Source organism: Electrophorus electricus, chromosome 4, assembly GCF_013358815.1.
Source record: "Electrophorus electricus isolate fEleEle1 chromosome 4, fEleEle1.pri, whole genome shotgun sequence".
Classification (NCBI taxonomy): Eukaryota; Metazoa; Chordata; class Actinopteri; order Gymnotiformes; family Gymnotidae; genus Electrophorus; species Electrophorus electricus.
This window is the reverse complement of record NC_049538.1, coordinates 19,272,680-19,280,179: the sequence shown is the minus strand read 5'-3', so window position 1 is coordinate 19,280,179 and position 7,500 is coordinate 19,272,680. Positions and strand designations below refer to the sequence as shown.

General features: G+C 45.9%; 1 protein-coding gene across 7 annotated transcripts in view; it reads left to right on the top strand.

Moving 5' to 3' along the window:
- large2 (LARGE xylosyl- and glucuronyltransferase 2) overlaps positions 1-7,500 on the top strand; it is a 39,925-nt gene that overhangs the window by 4,124 nt on the left and 28,301 nt on the right. For 3 of the 7 annotated variants that reach the window (XM_027012727.2, XM_027012725.2, XM_027012726.2), the window contains exon 1: positions 6,165-6,215. The exons of the other annotated variants lie outside the window; for them this stretch is intronic. The gene's annotated coding sequence lies outside the window, so the exon portion shown is untranslated. Of the gene's footprint in view, positions 1-6,164; positions 6,216-7,500 lie in introns of those variants that run through there. 7 annotated transcript variants of the gene reach the window in all.

The following is a 7,500-nucleotide window of genomic DNA, read 5'->3' as shown; positions in this document are numbered from 1 at the left end:
ATAACCTCCTGCGGCGGCTGATTAGGATCGCTCTAATCGTCCCGCCGGTCGGCCCGGCTCTCTCGCGGGGAGGAGGGTGAAGGGAGGTGCAGCGACAGCTGCTCTGCTCTCCTTCTCACGCTCCTTTCATGCTCACGCCACACTGCCCGATGCTCCTTTCTGCTTGTTGAAGGAGGTGTCACCGCTAACCTGCTAGGGTGGGGTATGGTTAACATCCTATTGTTGGACCTGAGGGGATGGGGATTGGGTGTGGTAACACTTGTCGCAGTTAAATCCCTTGTGGTAAAGTTGGGGGAAGGGGGCCATTTTCAGAAGAGCGCCCTGTTGTAACGGCGAATGCCATAAGAACATGAGGGATTGAAGAAACAGGAGCTCCTATCAGAGCCTATCAGAGCCTGCCAATCTTATCCCAGAGCCCTGAGGCTAATATGTGAGTGTGTGGTGTAGATGAAGATGAGGAAAGTTGAAGGACACCAACCATCTTACGACTGAACTCTGGGACTAAAACATTTAAAGTACATTCTGTGAAACCAGTCAAAAACAAAACGCCTCCAGACTCACTGAAACGCAAATTTCAGCTATAATAATTTACACAGGCTGTATTGCATTATTGTATTCTCACAATACACGGGTAATGTGAAGCAGTGAATGCTGCATTCCTCTGACACCTAGTGTCAGCCCCCTGAGTCCTCTCACTGGAACTCTGCCTGGTGTACATACAGAGAGGCCCATTGTTGACCTGTATGCGGCTGGCCTGTGCGCCTTCATGTAGGAGGCGCTGTAGAATGTGCTCCATCAGCCCGTCTATGGGAGGATGCTTTATACGCTCTTTTCTCACACATTCTCTCACAATAACTTGCATATTGTCATTCTTTGGCTTATATATTATGTGTGTGTGCGTGTGTGTGTGTGTGTGTGTCTTAATATCACCATTCTCATGCCTAACTTTACTGTTTTTTGACATTTTATTACCAAGCCCTTTGATTTGATTTCCACTGTCTGCTCTGCATTTATGTAAGAAAGATGATGTATAGAGAGTTCTCGTCATCTCCCTTGCAGTAGTTTTCGAATGAACTGCAACTCACAAGCCCACATGTAGCATCGGTGAAAATGATTCATTACTCACAGAGGCTATGAGGCTATGGGGCTATGAGGCTATATTGAGCTACATTCATCCATTTCCCCCCTGTGCAGAGGGAGATGAATGGGAATGGAGAAAATGAAGAGGCCCAGGAGGTGAGGAGTGGGCCACGGGTGGGCGGAGCTCTGAAGGAAGTTTGAGGCTCGGAAGAAAACGGATTAGTTTAAAGTAATCCTCAGATCTTTTAAGATCAGGATTTTCTAAGAGAGATGGTTTGGTTAGCTATCCTTCTTCTTCTCATTACAACAACAGCAATAATAATAATATTACTTTTATTCATTAATTTATGTTCTTTTCGGTACCTCTCATCTCGATTTGAATCTTTTGATATTAATAAACTTGGAACTGTCACTCAAGAGCTGACAGAACCGTGTTCTATTCTTTGTCATTCTGTGGTCCATTTTCACGCAGCACACCTGACGTCACCCCTTTGTCAGGTATCTGGCTGCCTGGCGGTCCGGGGCATCTTCTCGGCTCTCGAGGATTCGTGCTGCACGCTGTCTCTTCTCGGCTTGAACTCAGATGTGTCCCTGTTGCCAGTTGCTCCTGCGCGGTGGGAACCGCATGACAAATCGTGGCGCGGACCGAATCCTTGAAGTGGTGACATTTAGTGCTGACTAGGGGCCAGCCTGACAGCCTGAGAGAGTGGGTGCTGGAAACCAGCGGGGGCGGTGAACGTTAAATATTCAGTGGGGGCGGCGGGAGCCGCCGTTCCCTCGTGTGACGACCAACACTGCTGGTGTCTGTTCGCTCGCAGCAGGAAGTTTTCTTTAATGGCCCTGGCTGAGAGAGACATACCGAGACATACCGATTTTGAGTGACTCACTGAGATTCTTACTTGAATCCCAAGATTGCGCTTAAAAAACGTGAGCATTCCAATCATATTTCAAAATGAAGTCTTTTTTTTTTTTTTTTTTTTGCTTTAGCTTTTATTTCACTTTCAAAGCATTCAATGCTGTTGTTAATAGCATGCAACCGATTCCTTTATTTGTCCTTGTTTTAAGAAAGAGACACATTTTAACTGCAGATTTGTGTTATGTAATTTTAGCTTGAAGGTATGATGATCTGGCGGTGTCAGAGCAGTGGAGGCAGTCGCGTTTGGACTGAGTGTCCCCCTCCACCCCCACACAGCCCAACTTGCATGGCTTTCGCTGCCGGCCTCTGAGTAACTGTGGGAGTAGATGAGGCTTTTAAATAGAATCCTCGCTCCCGTTCCAACTCAGAGGCTGTGGAACAGAAGAACAAGAGCCGAGTGTGTATGTGCGGGTTTATGCGTGTATGCGTGAAAGTGTGTTTAAGTGTCTGTGTATGTGTATCTATGCATGTAGCAGACATGAGAAGGTGGTAGAACTGCGTCAAGCATGGATACGTACACACACACACTCATGGTTCACTCTTTGAAGACTCAGGAGTGGAAATGCAGGGCGGGGTAAAAAATAAAAAAGAAATGAAACTGTGTGTGTGTGTGTGTGTGTGTGTGTGTGTGTTTGCAAGTCCATGTGTGGCTATATGTGTGTGTCGCGATTAATCTGCCACTCTAAATTATTCAGTGTCCATTTTGGCCAGCTGCTGGGGAGTAGTGGACTGTGGGCAGAGCAGCAATCTGAGCACATTCTCTGTGCCTCACTACTCTGCTCCTCTCAATTGCTGGCGCATTTACTTCAGTGGCACATGTGAGTGTTTGCATGTGTGAGAATGTATTTAGCACATTTACACATTTAGCATGTCCTGATAATGATAGGAAAACAGGAACATTTTGATGCTAAGCTTGCTCTGTGTGTATGTGTGTGTGTGTGTGTGTGTGTGTGTGTGTGTGTGTGTGTGTGTGAGCGTGTGGGTGCACATGTGTTTGGGTGTGTGCGTGTGTGCGGTCTTTCTCTGAACCTGTCATGTTTGACTGACTGGCATATTTTAGCTGAAACATTTCCCATGGATTGTGGACGTTTCTCTGCCAATAGTGAGCCTCATCCTCATTCCTTTGGATTCATTTGATTCCCATAGGAACCCAAAAGGTCCTATATTGTAAATATGTCTTGTTTTATGGTCAGATGCAGTTTTAAATGTACTCTTGAGGATCAGTCTTAAGTGATCTGATCTTAAAGTGGTAATCAGTAAAGTGCTTTTATCAGCTCAGCTGTTATGATAGTGACCTTTCCTCAGGGTCCTTCTCAAAGTCATGTAAACAGAAGTCATTCTCATATCTTTGTTACCTGGTCCTCATACATGCACAAACAAGAGGCACTATGATCCCTCGCATAACACCATGAATTGTTCATCAACTGTCCGAGGGTGGTGCTGCCTTTTGGATCTCTTTAATCCTCATGGACCAAAGCTACGTCCTTTGCCCCATCTCTTCGTCGTCGTGAGGGCAGGGCTTCATGTTACGGCGCTGATTCTTTGAAAATGGTGTTTACAGCTCTGCCTATGGTCTAAATGGGGGGCAGAGGCGTTGGGAGGTGGGGAGGATGCTCCATTAGAGGTGCGATAAAACTCAATAATCTCCCCATCTGAGTGGCCTGTGGCCATTGGCTACACGCATACTGGCAGCATAATTAACTCTAAACAGCCCTTATGACTGCATAGATCTCTTTAAATGAAGGAGCTAATGGCTATTGGGTGCTGATCTAATTTAGCGACCGGGAGATGGTCAAATTGCATTTGGGGAGAGAAGTGAAGGAGAGTTTGTGGGAGGTAGTGATGGTAGAGGGAGAGAGAGAGCGAGAGAGAGAGGGTGTTGAGGGTGTTAAACTGTGGCACAAAAATATAAACTTTAAAAAAAACCATTTTTTTTTTTACCAAGTTGGAACTAAGATGTTTTTGTTTGTTGCTGTTGCTGGTGCTGTGAAATAAAGCTGGTAAACTGAGATGTTCATTGTTTTGTTCCTGGTAACTCCAGACGCTTGCTCTAAGCAGCTAGACAATTTAAAAAAAACCTCTCCATTTAGTTGCATTAGTCATTGTAGTCATTCTATTCAGTGCAGAGTTAAGCAGAGTCAGGCGGGGAGAGGAGTGCAGAAAGGGAAACTGTAATTAAGCACTATTGAACCCAAACAGATCGTGTTGTATGTTGACACAATGGAAATTGTGGTTTGCTGAGTGTGTGATTTCTACCTTTTGGTGTAACGTACTTGGGTACTTGGTTAATACCTCAAACAGACACACACACACACACACACACACACACACACACACACACACACACACACACACACACACACACAGTTTAATATAAATGTTTTTTTTTCTGCTGTATTTCACTCCAGGGGATTCTGGCCACTGCATTCTTCCCTTTGCTAACACACCTAATTCAACACACATGCCAAATATCAAACCATTCCTGAGCTGGCTCAGATGTATTGAAATAAGTAAACACAAGAAAGTGCCCTGCATGGGCTCCCCTGTGCTGAGGATGCTTATCACTGGTGTTTTTCCTGGTCTATAGTCCCTGCACACTTATATCACTTTCACCCTCATGCAAACATGTTTCTGTTGATTAGGGACCACCAAAACAGAGTTCATGTTTAGTTAGGTTTTAGGTCTCTAACTGCCTCCCACCGGAGTCCTGGAGTCCTGGTCGTGGAGGATTGTTCCACAGGCTCCATACAGTTCTGCTGAAGGTTTCAATGGGGGCCGTTCCGGAGCCACTGCAGATCGCTTGCTCGGGGAGGAGCCCTGTGCTGAGCGCTGCCGTCAGTAGAATTAGTACTGCGGGAAGATGTAAAGACCTAATGAGGCATTAAGAGATGCAGTTATGTTCATTAACCCAGGGGTCGCTCCTGAAAAGAGAACAGCCTTTTATCTAATGATGCCATTGTTGTGCTGTAAGGCTGAGACTGTAGTTGGTTGTTTAGCTTAACCCAATGCATGATGTGGGTTTTTTCTTTCTTTTTTTTTTTTGTTCAGCAATGCCCTTCCGGAGCAGCTGCAAATAGCAGGGTCTCATTCGGGGAGATGCAGGGCATGTTTCCTCTGCAGTTGTAATTTGATGGCACACACACATATTCCCACACATTCACATTCACACACACACACACACACACACACACACACACACACACACACACACACACACACACACACACACACTCACACATTCTCTGGCCCTGGTATGGGAGGAAGATGTAATATATCCTGTGTGGAAAAGGAATCAGAAGGTATAGATACAGCAGGAGCTACCCTGCTTGTCTGATTGCGACCCCTGTTTACCTGACCTCTTCCTCCTTAATGCATTCTACGGGGTGGGGTCTTAGATTGACTTCGTGCTCCAGCATAGCTGGGTGCTATGCAATTGAAATGTGTGGTGGACACACAGATGCACGCACAAACCTATACACCCACACAGTTATTTTTAAACCTCAGTGATTTCAACGTCATTCCCTTCTGGGAGCAATTTGGCATGGCAAATGGCTAATTGTCTGGGGGTTGGTGGATTGATCAGGTTGATCAGCCATAGTGGGTCACTGACTTCTTCAGTGTTTCATTGAAATATTGATTGATCAGCATGCTGCGTGACTGATGAATTATTTGACTGGAATCACCCATAGACTTTAGGCTGGACTCTATGGCTGTAGTCTAGATCGGTCATTTGTGAAGTATGCTGCAATTCATTCAATATAGGACAATTGGAATGAAGAGGTCTGGGCATTCATCTCTCTCTCTCTTTCTCTTTCTCTCTCTCTCTGTCTCTCTCTCTAACACACATATGCCAGCTGTCCTCCCCCTCTTTCTCGCCCGTACCACCTTTAGGGTAGCAGACATGGCAACCCTCTCTCTCTGACAATAGAAGCCAGCTTCCCCCTGGGCTCCTAATGCCATTGCATCAGTCTGATGCTGTAATCACACCCGATTGAGCTGTTTGTGGTTCAATCTGGGGGGTTCGCACAGCAATTAAGAACAAAGGGGGCGACAGAATAACACGGCTCCCCTGTGGACCCCCCAGCCTGTTGTACCAAGCACCTCCCAGGTCCTCTCCACAGGGGTCTGCCATCTCCCGTCCCCCAGCTGTGGGTGTACTGCTGGGAGATCAGCTCTCTCCTCCCCCTTCAGGCTTCAGGCTGTGCTGAGCTGCACTGCGGTAAGATACTGTCGAATTTAATCAAAAAGTTTTGGAAAAGGAGTTTGAAATTTTTTACATAATGATCACAGCCTGGTGGCTAGTGGGTGGACAGAAACAGACATGGTGTTGGGTGCTGTGTTGTTGTGTCACACACAAAGGATACAGGTCTCTGCTGAAATCTGGTGGTTTTACAATCGATTAGTCATGCTGCTCAGTGCTCGGAACAACATTAATTGAACGAACCACACACTGGTTCAGAAGAGAAGGGCGGAGCAAGTCATGTAACCTATAGGCTTCAGTCACTTCAGTCATATGGCTTGATTTGGTTGGCCAGTTATGTTTAGCACACCCCAGGGAGAGGCAGTATCACAAGGGCAATGGACTTGTATGTGCCCTGGTACACTGGTCATTTACCTTCTCAGTCTCTCACTGGATGACCTGGCTCTAATCTGAGCGAGTGAGAGAGAGAGAGGGAGACGGAGAGAGAGAGAGAGAGAGAGAGAGAGAGAGAGAGAGAGAGAGAGAGAGAGAGAGAGAGAGAGAGAGAGAGAGAGACGGAGAGAGAGAGAGAGAGAGAGAGGGAGACAGAGAGAGAGAGAGAGAGAGAGAGAGAGAGGGAGAGAGAGAGAGAGAGGGAGACTGAGAGAGAGAGAGAGAGAGAGAGAGAGAGAGAGTGAGAGAGAGAGGGAGACGGAGAGAGAGAGAGAGAGAGAGAGAGAGAGAGAGTGAGAGAGAGAGGGAGACGGAGAGAGAGAGAGAGAGAGAGAGAGAGAGAGAGAGTGTACGTGGGGGGGCACTGATTCTAATATTGACCCTCTACTTCTGTTCCCTACTCTAGTTGAGTATTTTACACCCTGTGAAGCTCATATCACATTTTCGAGTGATATGAACATTTTATCTTTAATCACTTCTGTGGTTTCTCAGTGGCTTCATTCCAAATCACTCTCTTGCACCTGGACATTAGCTGGAGTGAATGTATGTCCTATTGCCTTTTTGTTGTGTCTTTCTGGAATACTGCTCACTCACCAAATATGAACAAAAATCACCAAAGAAAGCTAAATGTTCTGTCATTCATCACCCAGTTTCAGTAAACATATGTGGGTGCAGTTGTGGACTATCTTTCAGCTATTTTAGGCCTTAATTACTGAGCTGTTTTCTCCAGGTTTCACTTCATGATCTTTGTTAGCTGTTCTACATATAGGGAGCAAGGACTAAAATCCACCACATGTGCCAATATTTGAACTCTATGTAGGAAACACAATGAAAGCAAACAGCTCAGGAAAAATTAAATACACGCTCATTT